This window comes from Pelecanus crispus, chromosome 4, assembly GCF_030463565.1.
Source record: "Pelecanus crispus isolate bPelCri1 chromosome 4, bPelCri1.pri, whole genome shotgun sequence".
NCBI classification, from domain to species: Eukaryota; Metazoa; Chordata; class Aves; order Pelecaniformes; family Pelecanidae; genus Pelecanus; species Pelecanus crispus.
Window position 1 is genome coordinate 28,403,047 of NC_134646.1, and position 19,963 is coordinate 28,423,009.

Below are 19,963 nucleotides of genomic sequence, written 5' to 3' on the forward strand. Positions count from 1 at the left end.
CTTTTCAGAGATAAGCCCTTTCTCCCTTTTGCCATTAACATTTCTCATTCTCTTTTGATTTAAAAGATTTACAGTGATGGAAATGAATGCTCACATGGTAGAAACAAGAGATGCCACTAAATTTTTTACAAAAGAGACCAGAAAGAGACATAGTTGTGATTTTTATTTAACTGTGCTTTCTTTATGAAGGCGTGTTTCCGAGATGAAAGAAGTAACTGTTATTGTAAAGTACTCTCCATTTTGAATCCAGAAAATACAGGAAGCCAAGCAGTCTCTTTGTTCATCCAGCTACTACTGCTGCTGGAGACAAAGCAAGTCATGCATCTACATAGTCTTATGTTGATTTTGCTTTTCTTAGACAAAAGCTTTTCTAAGGGGTGGGGTCAGTCAACAAGAACGGAGGAAAAGGAATTTGCAGTTACAGCTGTACTGCCTTCTGCGTGCCCTTGGTCAGCTTTCATCTATTTCATTGCTGTATACATTAAGCTATGGTGAAATCAGTCCAAGGAGAGAGGGAAGGAAATCTCAGAATAATGCTGGCATCCTGGGAGAAACCTAGCCCATGGAGATATGGAGCAGCGAAGACCCCCTGACCCAATACTCCATCCAGCCTCTCCAACTGCAGTGTGTTGGGTGTTAGTTAAACACAAAAGAGATATTGATGGTTGTTTCCCCCCCTCCATTTTTTATGAAATTTCATATGGAAAGTTGGAAAGCTGTTGACCAGCTCTATGGCTGGGGAAAATATTTCTGAAAATGTGGCCAAAGGTTTTTTCCTTGTTAATTTTTAAGAGTTCAAAGGTTAATTGAACTTCAACCTATGATAAATTTCTACCAATTCTAAGGAAGCACAGGTTTTAAATATTCTGGAAGCAAATTTGTGAAAGATGAGTAGATTTGGTGGCAATTTGAGAAAGAAAGTGAGTAGATCTCACTTACTCAGAACAGTCATATGCTAGAGAGGTATTTATTTTTCCTAAATTTCAGCATTTTTTGCATCTACTTGAAAAATAAAGTAGAATGAATTGTACAAATTACATTGTATTTACATTAAATATAGCATTAAAGTCTTCCAAGAGAAAAGGATTTTGCTCTTCTGGATTTTGCTTAGTTATACTTCAATTCAGGGTAATAAAATCAAGCTAAGGAGACTAATTATCATGGGCTAAATCTTCAGCATCTGGAAAACAGCATGGTTTAGAAAAATTCAGTACTATAGATGAGGCCTTGACACCATGTACTATTTCTCTCTTTGGCGCCTACTTGAGCTAAATGGAGTGGCTATATATGTTGTGTGGTAGGGAAAAAAAAATAGCTAAAAGAGGAATGAGGCAAGTTAATTGCATGACAAGAAAAGACAGGAAAGTCCCATGAAAGCAGAAGCAATGCAATGCTGTCCCTGTGCTCACTGACCTGAGTCCGGAGACATGTGTTAACAGCTCACACCGCAGCCCAAGGCAGAAAAATGTGATGTGGTTGACAAAACTGTGGCATGACTAAAGACAGAGCATGTAAATTGTATTTATGTACTAGTCTCTGAAGTGGAGAGCATATTGTCAAGCAGCCTGAGGGAGCTGTATCATATGCAGCTCCGTATGCAGCATAGTATAGCTGTATCCCATTAAGATGCTAGTAACGGAATATATTAAATATCCTTTCGGAGGCTAAGGGTCCAATCCTCCTGCACTGAAATCACAATTTTTGGAATTTATTTTTAATGGGAAGAGAACCAAACCCTTTCAGCTGTTACTCATCTGAAGGATTCACATGCATACACAGCAATCAGTAAGACTAGCAGAGAGCTATGTGGCTTGCACTCCCAGAAATGCCCTTCCGTAGTCACGTCAGAATGACTAGGGGTAGGCTTGCATGGTATATGGGGACAGACCTACGACAGCTCTGCCTGTACCCTGCCCAAAAGCCAAGCGATCCATTCACTGAGCCAAAGCTATCGAATGCTGTCTTTCAGAGCAACGAGACCAACCTAGAGCAGAGAAGTTTATTTTCTGATTACAATATACACCTAGATGTATCCTATAAGATAGTAGCATTTTATAGTCTGCTGTTACAAAAGCAATCACCTGCTATCTTCTTTCCTTCCCTCCACAACTTTTTTCTTTCTTTTTTGTGAGCTTCATAGCTCACCTCCAGCTAAATAACTTGTGTGTATTATTTTGTTTCCAGCTCTCTCAGGAAACATACAGAGCCAGAGAAATAATCAGAGCCTTAGCACACCGGCTCCCTGCTCTGCTTCTTGGGGAGAACAGGCTGGGTCTTGTTCTGCCTTCCCCTGGGCAAACAAAGAAGACTCTGCTGATGTTGGTGGAGCTAAACGAAGGTAAAACATCAAAAACCAAGAAAAAGTTATCCACTGAGGGGATCCTAGGCTAAAAATATGGGGCAGTTTCTTAAAAAGCCAGCTGTTGGATTACATAGGGGTTTCCTTTAAGCGCAATAAACATTTAAGTTCTCCATTTGAAGTGAACTTGAAAATATAACTCAATGCACCCTGAAGGCTCAGAAGCCCTGTTGACACATTAAAAAAAAATGCCATTTAAAAAAAAAAAATCCCGCAATGTGTGTATGTGTGGTGGCTCATGACCAAGTGTTGGAGGTGGACAATAGTGGTCCTCTTCACAGGTGGTGGTGTCCTGCATCAGAGCTCTGCTTCAAAAGAGAGGCTAGGGAAGGAGCCAGCTCCGGGTCCTGCAGGACTTAGACCTCAGTGTGCCCCTCAGGAGACTGCTGCAGTAGAGCACACTGCTTCTGGCCACAGCACAGCAGGCAGGGACTGTGCTGTTTAATAAATTATCTTACTGCCTTGCTCCATGAACATCTCCAGCTCTATATAGATAAACCAGGGTGAATTTCATATGCAGGCCATGGGAGTGGATTTTAGGTGACTGCTTGTTAATGTCATTCCTTTAACCATCCATCATTCCATGCATCCCAATAGTAGCCCGTAAAGGTGAGGACACTTTGAGATTTTCATTGCACAGAAAGGCATCTTCATGTACTTGGAAAGAGGCGATCTGAGTTTTACATGAAGTGCTGTGCAGCAGTAGCGGGTTCAGCTTCTTACCAAGAAATCAGTTACTTCACAGTGGGTCTGCTATCTCTGGCTGCAGCCAGTTGTCTGAAGCAGAGAACTAAACCAGAATACCATAACTCAGACTGGTTTTTCTCTTGTCTGTGTTGTAATGACCTTATGGCAGTTTTCTTAACACTTGAATATGCTGCACTCTCAAGAGCTTTATGAACAGGGGCAGGAAAATATGGACAGTTTGTACAGTCTCTTCAAATGGAGGCAGCTTATTCTTGTTCTGCTGAGTCAAGGGATCATTTGTATGACCCCACTGATGAACTTCCCCTTTTTAATTTGTTGATAGCATAAACCAAGCACAGACCCAGTGTGCAATAGGGCATGACTGAATAAAGAAAAACTGGGTAGTATGCAGGCCAATTACTGCATATATATACAGTAGTGACGCTTTCCCCGCTCTGCCAGGGTTCAGAAGAGGGCTTTGTATCAGCCAGGCTTGGGGAAAGGTAGCAGATTGCACACAAGGCTTTCTCCTTGTTGAAGTGGTGGAAGGTGCATCTATGCAATAGGGGTGCATAGAAAGTGCATTGATCTGCAACTGCCTGCCATAACAGCCTTCATGCATGATTGTATAGGAGTAGGATGTACAAACAGCTCATCTGAAGTGTAGGTGCACTTATCCTCTCACCATTTGCACTTCTGCTGCTGGGAAGGGCAAGTGAGGACTGGTAGAGCTTAGGACCTGGCTCAGAAGAGCTGACTCAGAGCAGACCCTGGCTGGGTGCAGTGCGAGTGGACTGCACTTCCTCACAGCCCACCTCCAAGACCTGCCCAGAGCTGTTGCTGTTGCTGGCTAGAGGCATTTCCTGACAATTTGTGGTCTGGCTCCTCAGTCTTTGCAAAGCCATGCATTTCTTCTAGGGAGGGATAGTGAACACACCTCGTTCTCCCACAGCCAGCTCCATAGCCTTGGAGCTGCATTGCAAGGTCTCAGACTTGCAGGACTGCACCACTGTGACCTGGATGCCTTGGTTTTATTGACATCCATACTTTTGGGATACCTTCTGAGAGGTAGATATGTATTCCCTGTAATTCAAGTAGATACAAAACCTGTAGCATGATACAGAGATCACAGGAAGAAATGCAGCATAGGGGGTTTTCAAGGTTTTGAACTTTCATCTGCAAAGCAGCAAAAGGCAAAACCCAGAACTTGAAGCCAGAAATGTCACTGATTTATCAAGATGACTAAAAGACAAGAAACCACTGAGGTAAAGAGAATTGTTGACCTGAGAGCCTGCAGTGTCATGGGAAGTCCTCCAAGAGTCTAAATGACAACACCAAGAAGGGATCACATATAAACAAATGCTGGCCCATGGAATTAGAAAATGTGGAGAGATGCCCTGGATTCACCAACAGAGCAGGGTGACAAGACCTGCAGACTGAAAATGTCCACATTCAGACTCCCTGCTTAACACTGAATTCTCCTGAGCTACTGTTGGAGTGAAAAGTGTTTTATCCACAGCTGGTGACATCATCTGGATCTTCCCAACATGGAAGCGAAACATTGTCTGGGTACCCTCAACATGCAAGTGAAATATTTTCTGAGCATTCTCATCTTTTCTGCATTATTAGCAATACTTTTAATATAGTCACACTGATTTGATTCCAAAGAAACTAAATCATTCCTGAGTTATCCCTACCAGACATGTTTTTATCTAGAAAGAATCCCTTTCCCTTTCTATTCCTTAAAACTCTAGCTGCTGAGTTATACAGATTGCTATGAACTTTCTTATTGTTCCCCTCTGCCATCTTTTATATCATCTTTTGGGTTTTTTGTTTGTTTGAATAATCCGCGTTTTTACTTGCAGCTATTTTCTTTAAAACCAGTAGAATCCTTGTTTCCAAATGTGCAGTTCTGGCTGTTGGCCACCTCAGAAATCATTTCTACCCTGTTGTCAACTACAATTTTTACTTCCTTTTAAAAATTCTTTCCTCCAGCTGATTTGATCCATAACCGTTCAAGAGGGGCATCCTCTATCCTCTGTCAGCGCTACTGATGGGGCTGGAAATACGCATAGGAAGCTTTGCTTTGCCATGCCACAGGGGCAGCTGGGTTTCCAGCCAGCTGATGTTTCAACACGTGTTTGGTAATGGAGAGGCCACCATCTGAAGAACGCTTCTTGTGGCTTCCTATACATCTTACCTTTCCTCAGTGTAGTAAAAGAGCAGACAACTGTATCAGGCTATGAATATTTAATAAACAGCATTTCTGTCCACTAGAGTTGTGGCATTTAAAAAAAAATAAGCATGCATTGCTCACATTTTGCCTCAAAACACTGATTGGGATCCTGATGCTTGACTTTGTGGGAAGCTGCTTCAACTAGGACTGAGCATAGAAGGCAGGTTTCAATTTGTTAGGCTCACACATAAGAAAACTGCTCCTACCACATCAGATCTCTGGCAGTACAGACTGTATCATACATCTAAGTGAGGAAACAGAGGGTGAGTCGGACTTTGCTTCTACAAATGGAGCTGTGCAGATGGCACAGTGCTTACAAAGAGGCAGGAATATTGTCTTTTGATCTCAGTAGGAGAGTGGGGACAGAGGAGGGGGAAATGTGATGTTACCCACAAGCTGGGGAAAGTTTCAAATCTCTGGCTCAAACAGGCAGAGTATTTGCTGCTGGGTTTCTGATTTTATCCTTCTCATGACAGATATTAGCTCCTGATGCCCCTTTTTTAATTCTCAGCGAGTTTGCAGTAATTTATAAAACAAAGTTTGAGATATGTTGGAAGATGTACAAACTCAGTTCTTAAATTATAAACTCTGTTAAAACAAACCTTCCAAAAGCAGTAGTCAGTAAAACATATTTTACTAATGTTAAGCATTCCTTTTAATGAATAATGATCTTAAAATCCTAGAGCAGAGCAAAATTTCTAATAGGATAAATGGGAGATTTGTTTGGACTTGGCCAAAAATTTATGAATCAGCAATGCTAATTTAACTTAGCAAAAAGCAATAGATTTAAGATATGAATTTGACAAAACATCTGTTGGAAGAAGGATATGCCATCTCCACTCAGTTTAACCATACTGTCAAACAGCCATGCTGAAGTCAGTAATATTACAGTAAATTATGACAAGAAGGGCAGGGCTCGTTCTATGTAGCTTTGTAGTCTGTTGAAATGAGCATCCTGAAACAAAGTCAGACTGATAAGTAAAGAAAATAAACAAACAAAAAAAAAATCTATGGATAGGGACAAATCCTTTTTATGAAAAATATTGGGTTTTGTATTTTTTTATTTTTATTGAAAACCTGAAGACAATTTTAAGAGCAAAAAAGCTTTGTTTTTATGAATTTTAAAAACCTTGAAATTTTCCAAAGAAATTTTGCGAATTTTTGTTTCCATTTCTTGTCAAATAGTAGTAAAAATATCTTCTAATCTCAAAAGAAATCCTAACAGTTTAAAAGACCCGTTTGTTTGTGTGTGTGTGTGTGCGCATGTATCTCAGAGATAGAAGGAAGAACCTGAGAGCAATGCCGATTACTCAGCGGATGAGTAATTCCCACGTCCTGCTAATGTAAGAGCAAATTGAGAAGACTTGCGCTTGGCGCCAGAGCAAGGTAGACAGGTGTTACACTTTTTTGTTACATATTTCCAGTCCTACCAGCTGTATCTATGTTGTCATGGAAGATAATATGATTTTTTTTTCCTTAACTCGCACTGCAAAAGGTAGACAACAACTTAAAAGCGTGCTTGCTTGATTTATAGGGTCTCAAACCTTTTGGTCACATTCGTCACTTAAGAAAAAGTCATTTAACTTCTGTGTAAAGTAATATGTTAGAAAGAGAGAGGGAAAGCAGGCTTTCATGTGGCACAAAGCCCTTTACATTTAAAGCTGAAGAAAACCTCATCAATATTCAAAATTTCTTCTGTGTGTACTCTAAATAGGCTGATATTTACATGTCAAATCAGCAGAAGAGGTGGAAAAAGCTAAAGAACGGTGTGTGAAACTGTTACCAAAAAATCCCATTCATATAGATAAAATAGCACGGATGAGCCAACTTTGTGGGGTTTTGCATTAATTGGCTGTGACACTAGATATAAGGGTCAGTTTCAGAGACCAGTATTGACTCTTCTGAAAGTTTGAATAATTAATCCAAATTCTCAAAAGAGGAAGCTTTATACATGACCTGAACTTAGAATATGTGAAAGATCCTGCATGCAATTTTCTCTGGTTCCCAGGTATTTTGTGAAGATTTTTTCAATGAGTGAGAAACTAAGTAAGTGAAAGATGCATGAAAGCATTAGCAGATTGCAAAACTCTACAACATGTATTTATGGTGCAGGATGTCTAATTCTTTATGGAAAATAATAAGCTGATTTTGATCTCTTGGGCTGGAACTCCTATCTGAAGATGATTCTCTCTTTCTCCTCACTGACTACAGAGGGAGCCAAGTTTCCTCAATTAAAAAGCTCAGGTAGGTGCCTGAACTTAAATCCCTCTAAAGTTTCTAATGTGAAGAACATAAGCAAACTAAAAAGTTGATTCCCTTCAATTTTACAATAATTTCAGTGACACAACATTTCTGGGTGGAAGTGAGGTCGTCGGTTTCTCCTCTAAATGTGTTTCAATGTTTTCAGCTCAGAAGTTTGTGTACTTTTCCTATGCCCATAAAGAGCAATAGAAAAGACAATATCCTAATGTAGTTAGCAGCAGCAGCAAGCAAAAGTCATTACACAGGGTGAATATAGTAAATTAAAAGCAATATAAAGCAGTTAAATTTGATTTTTGACCACAAATCTGTGAAAGTGGTAAATCTATGTTTATCCGGGGAGGCAGTTACTAAATTTTCTGTGCTGGAATTTCTCCAAGCTGACAGCTTCCAGAAGAATATGGAGGATACTCTGCATGCAGGAAGCCATTTCTGAAGGACATCAACAGACATCGTGGTGGCAAACACCTCAGGCTGTGGCATTCCACATCTTCATGGAAGGCTCTGCTAGAGGAGACCTGCACTGCAGAATAATCGCCAAGACCTGTACGAGCTGCCAGTCAGTCACATCCTGGCAAGGAAGGACAAATGGGTCAGCCCCATTCCCAAACAACCAGAGGATCCCAACCCCCAAGACCACATAGGCTGCAAGTGTTACAAGGCCAAATGCTCCAAACCTCTTGGGATATGGTGAAAGATGAATACTTCATCTGCCTCTCTCCTTATTAGCACTTTGAACTCATACACTGGGGTTAAATCACATTTGAGGAAACTGCAGAAGGTGGCACAGTGAGTGTTTTGCTCCCAAGGAAGGAAGACATTTGGTGGACTATTAACTATTTGGTGGACAATTAACTATTTAGTTGACTTTGCTGCAAAAGGGACTAATCACAGACCACTCATGTCGATGTGGCTTCTTCCTAGATTTATTGAGAGTGACAACTTTGTCAGTTCCTTTTAATTTTATGATATTTTTTGGTGATACAAAACTTATTGATGGAAGTGAGGCTTTGTGAGGGCAAAGTATCTTCTTAGATGTGAAACACCTTTTCAACAAAAAGCACAATCAACAATTAGCACACATCCACAGATATTTTAGTCCTTCTGGCTCTGCATATTAATGACATAGGAGTTTCTCACTAGTTTCTGAGCCACTCTGTGTTAGTACGGCTGACTCCGCATGAATAGTAAGTGGTCCCCATCCCCTGACTAGAGACCAATGTGACCCAAAAAAAGAAACTGTTTTATACTGATTTTGACATCATGATTACATCAGAAAAGAAACACGTGTCACTGACAACACAGACTGTAGGAGGTAGACAAGATGCATGTGCCTAGGACAGTCTCTGAAGAGAGTGGGGTAGGTACATTCCTGTCAAACCTTACCCCATCAGTTTGCTGAGATTGAAAATTAAAAATTGCATTTAGCTTTCTGTTGTGTGGAAGTTAACCAGAAGAAATATTATGTCAAAATCTATGTTTATGAAATAGAATTGAGCATCCACCTGGTCTAATCAGGTACCACTCCTGATGCTCATACTGTCTTGCCTGCAATTTGAAACACTGTGTATTTGGGTAAAGAAGTTAATTTAGCACAACCTTAATGAAAAACTTTGGGAATAGTGAGATCATCTAAGCATCTGCCCTTCTGTGCCTTCAGTACCACAGAGTTCACCTTGCTGTATCTTCAGGCTCTTAATGATTTTGCCTTCCTCTAGACTTTCTCATAAAGGTAAAGCTAGGTTGCTCACAGCCAAAAGCAAGCAATTCCAGGTCATGCTGTTCCATATGGTTGCATCTGACCTATTTCCTTTGACTAGCACTTCTGGTGTTGAAAAAGTAACATAGGAAATCCCTGTTTTGAGGTAATGCAGAATTAGAGATAAGTGGCTCTGCAAAAACCCGAGGCTGGTGAAGTGAATTTGGATTAAGACCACAACCTAAATATTTTTGAAGCTATTTTTTCTGTACAGATGAAGACATGCACACATGTATATCATAATTATGCTTGACATCTGTTTACTATTTTGGTCTTCAGACCTGTATGTGCAACTCTACAGACATTAATACTACTGGCAATACAGCAATTAATACTACTTGCTACAGAGATGAACCAATGTGGGTGTGCATAAAGGGGTAACTGATAGTATCTTTTCTGATAGCGTAAGAGTTCAGAGGATGTGGAAAAAAATAAAAAGAAACTAGGTAACAATTGTTCACTAAACACCTCGATGCTCAGGGACATGTAATGTTCCTGTAAACAGAGGAAAGCCCACCTAAGACAAAAGAGAGCTGCTGCAATTGCAAGCCCACAACAGCATGGGGCTCTGTCAGTGTTGGGCCTGAGCACTTATTTCTGCTGTCAACAAGCTATGGAAGAATTTCAAATGCGTTCCAGCTCACAGCCCTCGGGAAGAAGAAAGAGGCTTCTCAGCACATAAAATCACTCTTCTATTAATATTTCTTTCTTCCATTCAGGCCTGTGATATACTGGGCATATTTTTAAGGTAACCATGGATGCAATGCCCAGTGAAGGGAGTCTTTCCCTCAGTCGCTCTTTCAATCTATTGTTTACATTTCCTTGGACGAGGAAGCACCAGTTCTGAAGAACAAGGTCATACAGAAATTGGGCAGGCCAAAAGCACAAGAAGAGAGGGGACATCCCAGTCACTCCATATTTACTGAGGAGTCAGAAGGGAGAAACCCTGAAACTGCTTCTAATTCCCTTGAAGAGTAGCAGACGGGGCATGGGTAAGAAAACACCTAGCGAAGCCAATGGAAAAGATTTCCAGTGATTTCAAAGCTTTGCACCATGTCTGTGGTGGAAAGGCTCATTCCAGTCAGGGGAAACACAGATGACACCCCTGCAAAGGTACTAGAGCAGGAGAGGACCTGAAAGGGTAAAGTGCTTTGAGAACAAAGTGGCAGCAAGCCGGCAGGAAGGGAGCTGCACGGGCAGGGGCTGTTCAAAGATGAAGGCTTGCACACCTTTCATAATTTGGAATAAAACCTTCTGATCCAGACAGACATCTTTAAATAATTCTGACTCATCTGGCGGCAAATACACCTCCATGGCAACTCCCTAAACCTAGCTAATGTAGAGAAACACCCAAGGAATATGTTTGGAAATGTTGTTAACTTAGCAGCATCCAGCTCAGTTCTTAATACACTGGAGCCCACTTAAACAAAGAAGGAGGTCTTGAAAGAAGCAACTTGTTCAAAGAATTGATTTCTTTTTGCTCCAGAAGATACACAGAAAATACAGTGGAACCGTGGAAAAAATAAAATCCCTTTTGAAGAAATAAACCAATTAATAGAAAGAGAAGACTGAAGTGATTCTGCTAGTATGAGCTGATCAAGCAGAGTTTTTTATAAAAATAATGAGGGCCAGTTGTTCACTGCTTTATGCGAATCTACCACAACCAACCGGTGGAGAAAAATATAATCATATATAACAGCAAGACAGCACGCTTCTCACCCCTCATCCAGAGAACCCCAGTGAAACTCCTGCACTCTGGGAAGTCACGCAAGGAGCAGCAGTGTCTGCCACCCCCCAGAGCTCAACAGGCTGGGATGATCTTGAAGTGGGAGGGAAGGAGGCCGCTGTAAAAATCTTTCTACCATCAGCCTCTTAAACACTTTGAAAATGAAGTAGATCCTGCCCAAGTCTACTGCTGATCAACCCTGTGGCAATGCAACATGCCACCACTCTTGGCATTCCTGCTGGGGTGGGATCTCCCCATCTCACTCACGTTTGGCAGGACGTGGGCACAGATCCTGAGGAGCGAACTGGCGATGTGCGCTTTCATCTCACATCCCCTGCTTTTTTTGTTATGCCTTTGCCCAGCTTGGTGCCTTGCCTATTCAGGCTTCATAGGTAAAGGGTCCCTCTATGCTCCCGGCTAGGGCAGAGTCTTGCCCAAGCCTGCCGTCCCCACTGATTGCAGGCACGAGCACAGCGTGCACAATTAAGGTGCGTTAACGTCTGCCTGCTGGGTGAGCGCCTGCTGCAGCCACCACAAAACAAACACACAAATGGGCACAATGGGTCAGAGAGACACCTCCATATTGCTGTGCTGCACTGGCCAAAACCAGCTAAGTTTCAGAAAGAAGATTTTAAGCAAATAATTCTTCCCTTTCAGACAGATGTGGCTAAGATATGACACAACATGGTGGGTTTTCTCATCACCCTCTGGTCTGTACTCTAACAGCCCCAGCCCAGAAAAGACTAGACCTGTGAAACCAAGGCAACTTCCCTAAGAGTTAGTGGGTTTGGTTTGGGTTTGTAGTGCTATAATTCAAAGCAGTTCAAGTTTGTCTAGGTATTTGATTTATCTTCACTCTCTAAACACTTAAACCCTCTATCTCATTGCATATCACATATAAATAGTGTCTTTGCCAAAAAGGCATGAAAAAAGCAAAGCAGCTCCTATCTCTTATACTTTTTTCCTGCAAAGCTAAATTGATAATGAGAATGAATTATGAATGCCTTTCAGTTCAGCTTCAAAAATACGAGGACCAAATTCCCCTTCAATGAGTGTCAATTAGTACGGACATGAATGTGTTCATTAGAAAACATAGTTCATCAAGATAGAGAGATAATATTGTGATTTATGCATTTAAGTAATAAAATATCTTTTCCTTTGAAAACAGAATGAGCCTCTACTGGGGTAGCTAACATGGGAGAGAATACGAAATACTGTGCAAAAGAAGAGAGGCAGATATTGCACAACCCTTCTACTTGTTTTTGGACATGGTGATGGGTTGATGGTTTTTTTGTGGATTACACAGCTCATTGAATTTTTACATTGTCTGGAGCATGCTAAACATAGTAACACAATTTTTAATGCCAGCACCTTTGCCTATAAAGCTAATAAAACAGGCCCAGGGACCTTTTATGGCCTAACCACACGGTGTAGCACTTGCCAGAGTCTTTCGTAGGCTCCACAGATGCCCTGCAGTCTAATACATAATTACTATTTTTCATGTGTTTATTTCAGTTCAAAGCGTGTGCAATAATGTGTTGCAGCTTACCAGATTTCATAACAAGATGCTGAGGTTATATGTTGCGTGCCCTGGGGTAGGTAGGCATAAGGGGGCCTCCTGAGGGTGCAAAGCCTGGGAGGACGGTGTCATGGGTGGAGGTAAGCAAACCACAGAAGCTGGAAGGAGCCAAATGGCATGGTGTTCCCCATACTTACAGTTGGGAATAGTCCTCGTGTATACTTTTCCTTGGCTCATGTCAGGAGTGTGCTAATAATTAGGCAGCAAAGGCAATCTGTGGTCCAGCTTGCTCCCTGGCCCTGTTTTATTTAGCCGCCTAGATGTACATATGATTTCATTGATACAGCACTCACAGAGACAAGAATCAGACCCTGCCTGGGAAGATTCTACTGATAGAGACTGGAGACGCATTCCCTCCTGGATCAAGATTAAAGAGACCCTTAGGGAGCTGGTTATAAATTCCTGACTCTCAGGTTGCTGCTATTTCCTGAACTAAGCTAGAGGAGCACTCTACTAGCTGGCTGTGGGTTATGGGATATTTAGCATCACATATGGATTGATGAAACTGGTGATGAGCCTATCTTCTCACCACTCTGATGCAGCCCCTGATCCCCTTCTTTTGGTGCTGGGTGAAATGGATCTGAAATAGCTGTACTGGCCAAGGAGCTCCACGTTCCTCTGGAGTGCAAATATCAACTAAGCAGGTGTTATTCCAGTTTCCATCTGTTGTATTACGAAGGGGTATAGAGCTGTGGCAAGGAAATATGATGTTTCTCTAGCTATGGCGTATTTGATTCTTAATACAGTTTTTAAAATAGTCATAATCATGCAGTGTTCTGTGATTTTAGTGCTTTTGCATATTAACATTTCTGAGGTTTCAGTGTGAGTCTCAATTATTGAAATGGCCAAGATTCTGGCAAGAAACCACAGGGAGGAAATCAGTTCTGTGCGGAAGATGCCAGGAGGCAAATATTATTTACATAGAGTGCAGAACTACAGAAATATAACAGTATGTAAATTTCTTGACAGATGCCCTGTTTGGCAGCTGCTCAGATTCAAATTTCACCCTCAGCCAGATCTGCAAAAACACAGATCAGTAATCCAGGGTAGATGTGATTTGGTAGAAATTCTGGATGACAACTTACAACTCCCCAAACTGCTACTGAATTTATGAAGAAATAACAGATCAGGGAACTGATAATGTCTGTGGGCCTGTATCAGGCAAGGTCCCTAAACATATGAGAAACCTCAGTGAAGTCAAAGAGATTGCTGCCTCCATAAACTATAACAAGATTATTTGCCTGACTCTGTAATCTAACACAAGACTATGCTGAGGAAGGTACTGCCTGCTAAGGTGCCCTGTTAAACCAGGCCACAAATCTGAAAGCTATTTGAGACCTAATCCAGTAGTGAAACTACGATCAAACAACATTAATTTCTCATGTCTGCTTGGTGCCCTCCCAAACATGAATTCGGATAGGTGTGCATTTCACATGGTAGCTACCAGGCATGGTCACTGCCAATGCAGCGGAGACCCGGTGTGGAGCCTGCCTCAGGTAGTAGGTGAGACCTAAGGCATGTCTGTGGGGAAGTTTGACTTGTTCACAACCGTATCTGTTTAGTGGTTAAACTTAAGCCCTTGTTTCTAATAATACACACTGAAAACTGAAATTTTATGAGACTTGGAAGAAAATTCTGAATTGTTGTTCCTTTCTTTAAGAGATGCAGGACAGAAAAGTGGCAGAATCGCAGCTTAAGGTGGTGGGTTTTTACAAGTTTTTAATCATGTCTTGAGGGCCTTTGAGTATATTTAACCCGGGACCCAGTTATGACCAGTCTATTGGAAGACATCTTCATGCTATTAATAGGCTGACATAGTTCACTGGGAAGGTCTCTTTGAGCTACAACTAAGAATTCAACACACTAGCTGATTAGCAAGCGCTGCTTGCATTTAGGGGAAAGACATTTCTACTTTTGCTCACCAGCAAGTCTCTGAGCTCTGCCTAACGCAGATACGCAGCGACTATGAGTTTTCTTTGAAACCAGCAGCTTCCTGCAGTGGAACATCAGTGTGACAATTGTGTGCACTCCTGTTGTGGGATGCTGGCGCACGGCCCATGTCAATCATCCCCGTGGAGGCTACAGGACAGGCTTGCCTCCTGCCCGGAACAAGAAAAGCTAATGCAACTCCAGTGTAAATATGTCAGCTAGGTTTTATTCTGTGAAGAATTTCAGGCATTATTGCCCTTCAGTTAATGTAGGGGGAAATCCTGCTTCGGTTTTGAGATAGTTTCTGCTTTGAAGCACCTCTGCTTCTGGAGTCAGAGCCCTGGGTGTATTCCTAGCACCTATGTCCTATCCTGTCACAAGCCAGGCAAGCCGCTCCCTCGCATCTTTAAGCAACCTATCTACTCTGCTACAGAAGCACCCTGCCCCAATCTGTTTCCCTCATCTCCCCTTCCCACCCGCCAAACGTTACTTTTTAACTCTAAATAAACAGTCTCTGCTCTGGCCAGGGCACATGCAACACAGCTCCCCTGGGATGCAGGCACAGCCTTCTGCTTGGTGTGCAGTGAGCGGGCCAGTACAGCCGCACCAAAAGCCCAGAGCAATTCAGACGTTACGTAGCAGAACTTTATCAGAAGATCTGAGTTCAGGATTTCTTGGTCATTCGCCTTTATTTAGGGATTATTTATGCCTCCTATTAACCTTACTCAAGCATGGCACGTGTTACGCAGATGGGAAAGCTAAAGTAAAAATAAGCTCAGCGGTTTTCCCAGCTCGTGCAGAACAGTAGTAAAAGCTGAGAGGAAGCACTTGTGAGCCCCAGTATCTAGTGATATCCGTGATCAAGCAGAGCAGATACCAATGCAGACTGGAAAAATTACGATCGACGAGGAGGAACATAGCCACGCTTTTTGGTAAGACCACCGGTGCATCCCCCTAAATCTCAAGCCCCGCTGGCGCCTGCGGGGGGTCCCGCTGGGTGGTGCTGGAGAGACGGAGACACCCCAGCCGCCGAGCCGGTGGCGGGTGGGTGGGAGCCAGCACCCCCCGCTTCCCTCCCTTGGCTCTGGCTCTGCAAGTGTTTCCTCCGGAATGCCTGACTGATGATAACAGAATCCCTTTCATATATATTAGGCAAACACGGGCCCAAGGTGGGTAAACATCATGAGCAGACTCATCTTTCTGCTTGATGCCAAGACAGTAAAAGCCCGGTTGCACGAAATACGAGCTGCTGAGCTTTTTTCTGGCCGTCTCTTCAACAACAAAGCAAGTGTTTTGAAACACGTGGATTGCACGTTTAAAAAAAAAATTATGAACCAGGCATTTGACTTGCTTTTCTGCAATAAATGTACGACTTGGTATCACCCATAAAATCAATGCCCTGCATGCACTAACCTGAATATTTATAGATGCAAAAAAGCATGTCACTTATGTAAGGCTAAGAAATCATGCACACACACGAATAGTCCCTTGTAAAAATAAATAATAAAAAAGGCTGTGTCAAGATATTAAATCAATTTTCCTTTTCAGTTAAGATCCTTATATTTAGTTCTGTAAAACTCCTCTTGGAAGCCTGAAATGTATCCTGTTTAAACAGGAGCTTGTACTCGATCATACTTCTTTTTTTCTTCTTTTTTTGGAATACTATTCCCAATTAAGCCCTGGACAAAAGTTATTGAGGAAGCAGAAAACAGGAATAAAGTAATCTTTGTTTCACTTTTCCTGTCCCTTTTTACTAGAAGGGAGAAAAATAGTATCTGATGAATGAGCAATCCTTATGTGTCAGGGGAGAAGAGCTAAGCAGCCTATGGACTCGGGGACTATCGCCTGCTTTAGCACTCTTCTAAATGCTGGGTGATGAAGTGATACAGAGTTACTGAAGTAATTTTGTCGAAAAGAAAATATCTTATACGCTTTCAGTATAGATCATCATTTTGTTAAACCACTAATTTACGCAGAGGTTCACAACACTAAGCTCAAGTCCATTGGAAAAGAGTTTCTTTCTCCAAAACAAGTCAGCATTCCAGGGTTGCTCTTCTTACTGCTCCAGCCAGGAGAAAAACCCAGGCACTGAGAAGTGAGTGCTGTGCTCTTTTTCCCACAGTGGTAGTCTCAGCATCAGGACCTCAGTGTCAGGACACCAGCGTGGGAGGCATTAGGGAGAGGAGGGGTAACAAGAGAGAATACACGGCGCAATCACAAAGAAAAAGGAGCAAGCTGGAGATGGAGAAGGTAGCTGGACATGCAGTGGGCATTGTACAGCATCTCTCTGCGTGGAAGTCTTGGGACTGAATTCATTTACAGGGGGTCAAGAAAAGTGGATGTGTACGCGTAGCACATGGAAGAGTGGTGGGGTGAGAAGAGTGTAGAAGGAAGCATGTTGAGCTGTGTCTGGACTGTGAGCATTTCATCCAAACTGCTATATTGTTGAGACTCTTGAGCAATAAAGCAAATTTTCATTCTAATTAAAGATTCAAGGGGTTTAGAACAATCACCAGAAGAAAGAGAAAAAAAGGCAAATCCTCAGAGGACTTGGTAATGAATAACAACAACCATTCTTGTACATTGTCCAAAATGAATGGCATTCAGTATAACTGCAGAGAGAGGATTTAATGCTACAGTCCACTGTGGTATTCTCTGTGAGTAGATGGGGGATGGCCCATGACAGACAGCAATACTTAACCCAGGACAACGTCTTCTGGCCAACATGATCATGCTTGGTATGCCTTACTGTAGTCGCTGGGGTGGCAAACACTGGAAGGGGCAGAGCTTGAAGACAATTACCAATTGCTTAAAGCTGTTAGAGTGGGCTCACTTAAGCAACATGAATCATATCGCCCATATTCAGGATGCTTCTCTGTGGACATTTGTAGCAGTGTATCAGCGTATCAGCCAAGCCTGTAAAGCCACTGCAATGGTGCAAGAGAACTAAACCCTGGGGAGCAAAAGAGGATCAGGGTGGAAGCTCAAGGATGAAGCACACGTTGGAGGAGGAGGAGGAGAAGAAATGTACACACTGTAACTTCACTATAGCCATAGATGGGGTAAATCTGCCCAACATTCATACGTAAGCTAAGTACTTACGATGGAAAAAACGGTTCAGAGCAGTATGGCAAAACTTACTCTGTTTACTAACTACACATTAAATTCTTTTAGGGGCAGAGCTACAAGACAAAAAGACCATACCTAAACTCACCCCCAGCTCCTTTCTGGCCCAAGGACCTATGTCTCCTTTCTGTGGGTATCAAGCTTACCTTTTCCTGCGATATGAGGTGAGAACACGGCTGGGGCACTTAACCATGTCCCAGGTCCCTGGTTGAGATGATGCCATTCACCGGGGCAGCAGATGGGAAACCCTGGGCAAACTCTAAAAGCTGAATATGATGGCTCTGCACTTTCCACCACTTTACTACTTGGGGGCAAAGAGGGCTGCCCCAGTGCTAGCTCACCTCACCCCACAGCTGGGAGCTGGCTCTGGCCAGCCCGTGCCAGCAGTGTGCTGCTGCCTTCACGTGTCAGCCCTGCCAAAAGCGCTCTCACGCCACATATAGTTCAAGAGCTCAGATCAGTTATCTTTGCTCTACTAGAAAGAGCCCTGGATTAGGACTCAGGAGGCTTAAATTCATTTGTCAGGTTAAGTACAGACTCTGTGTGCAACCTTGAGCAAGGTCTTTAATCTGCCCGAGTGTCGGTATCCTTTGGAAACAGGCAATAATTCTTCCCTAATCCCTGAGGGTTTGGGGAATAAAATTGGTAAATAACAGAGCAGCGCTCCACTACTGGCAGAATGGCTGGCACAGCTCTCCTGGCTGTACCAAGTTCCCTTTCTAACTACCCACCATACGTGTTGCAGATCTGGTGCACTTGCAGTTAGTATTTCCATGAAACAGAATATAAAATCAGAAGAAAGCAGCAGCTACAGGGGAATTTTATGTCCCCCGACTAACACACCTTTAAGCACCCTTCACTGTTTTGAAACATTCACTGGGGAACCGTGCTCCCAAATTATACTTAATGTCTAAACTCAGTCGGATAGCTTAGGCGCTGCCAGCGCTTAGGTACTATCATTCACTTCCACAGGCACACGTGGAAACTCTGATAACGATGTAGAAAGTACCAATACCAGAAGAAGGCTGCTTTAGTGGCACTTTCCAGAAACAAAATAAAAACTGAAGACGACAGCAGGTCCCTCTTGCACCTAACTGTGTTTAGGTTGCCTGTTCCTTCTCTTTAACCGTTGCCTGCCCTCTTTTTAATATTTCCCTTTCACACGTTTTCTGCACACAGGTCTGCAGTTTTCCTTCCTGCTGAGCTACAAACCCACTGCTGCTTTATTCCTCTGCTCAGTGCTTCCCTGCCCGGGCTCGGAGCACGTAGGCTTCATCCCCTTGATGATCAGCTGAGGAGCAGATGGAGGATCAGAGGAGCGGGATGGCTGCTTTACGAGGCACACCCGCAGCAGCACTGATGGAGACAACCAAAGAGTGACCACAAGCCCGGATTTCAAATGCTGCAATATTGAAATCTGGAATACAGGGGAAGGTCAAAGTCATAGGTCCTGGGGATCATGTAATTTTGGATTATTCTCAGCTTTCGTTTAAAGCAAAGTTTCTAGTGTTCATATTCTCAGACAAAAGCTTGGAAATGGGAACCACCAAGGGCTTGAACATCAAAGGGCAAATAAAAGAATCCAGAACTGATTTTTTTTTTTTTTTTTTAAATCTCATGATCTTGCCATCAACCTCACATTATGTTGGAGGGTAGCTCGGGATTTTTGAGCATGAAAGTCTGGCAGGACTACAGATGCCTCAAAATCATAACAAATTGAGGCCACAGTCAGCTTGTGAGAAGACTGCTCCCTTGCAGCTAAGACAATACCAGGGTTTTGCAGAACAGTTTGGTCCTCCCCATGCAACCTCTCACTGGTGAGCTTTGCTATCACTGTCAATCACAGGCATGGGTATTTTCTTTTCTATGCCAATTAAAGAGGAAAGGTGTATTTTAACTCCAAAGTGGCTGCCACATTGCCACTCAGGGTAGTGAAGACCGTAGGCTCATGAAGATGCCCAGAGGAGATCTCCCAGGCTTGCCTTCAGGGCCAGCACAGCTTCTTAAAGGGACAGGAGTCCCGCATAGTTGCAACCATATGTTGAATGTAGTGGAGGCATATGGAGCTAATTATGTAAATAAACAACTCAGCCCGTGATGATTCTAAATAATGCAAAACATAAAGAGGCAAAACACTAATGTTCTAACTAATGAAAATAGATTCTTAGGGTGATTAATTTACAATAAAGAGAAGCTGCATATGTCAAAAAAGGTACGTCATCATATGATTTAATATAATCAGGCACAGCTGCATTGCTCTTGATGTTCATGAACAATGATCTTGTTCACCTCCTCGTGCATCT

General features: G+C 42.5%; 1 protein-coding gene across 1 annotated transcript in view; it reads right to left on the reverse strand.

Moving 5' to 3' along the window:
• The window catches only part of RPL34 (ribosomal protein L34), a 49,671-nt gene extending 31,836 nt beyond the window's left edge, over window positions 1-17,835 (reverse strand). Inside the window, exon 1 of the mRNA XM_075709298.1 lies at window positions 17,807-17,835. The gene's annotated coding sequence lies outside the window, so the exon portion shown is untranslated. The remainder of the gene's footprint in view (window positions 1-17,806) is intronic.
• Between the last annotated feature and the right edge of the window lie 2,128 nt (window positions 17,836-19,963).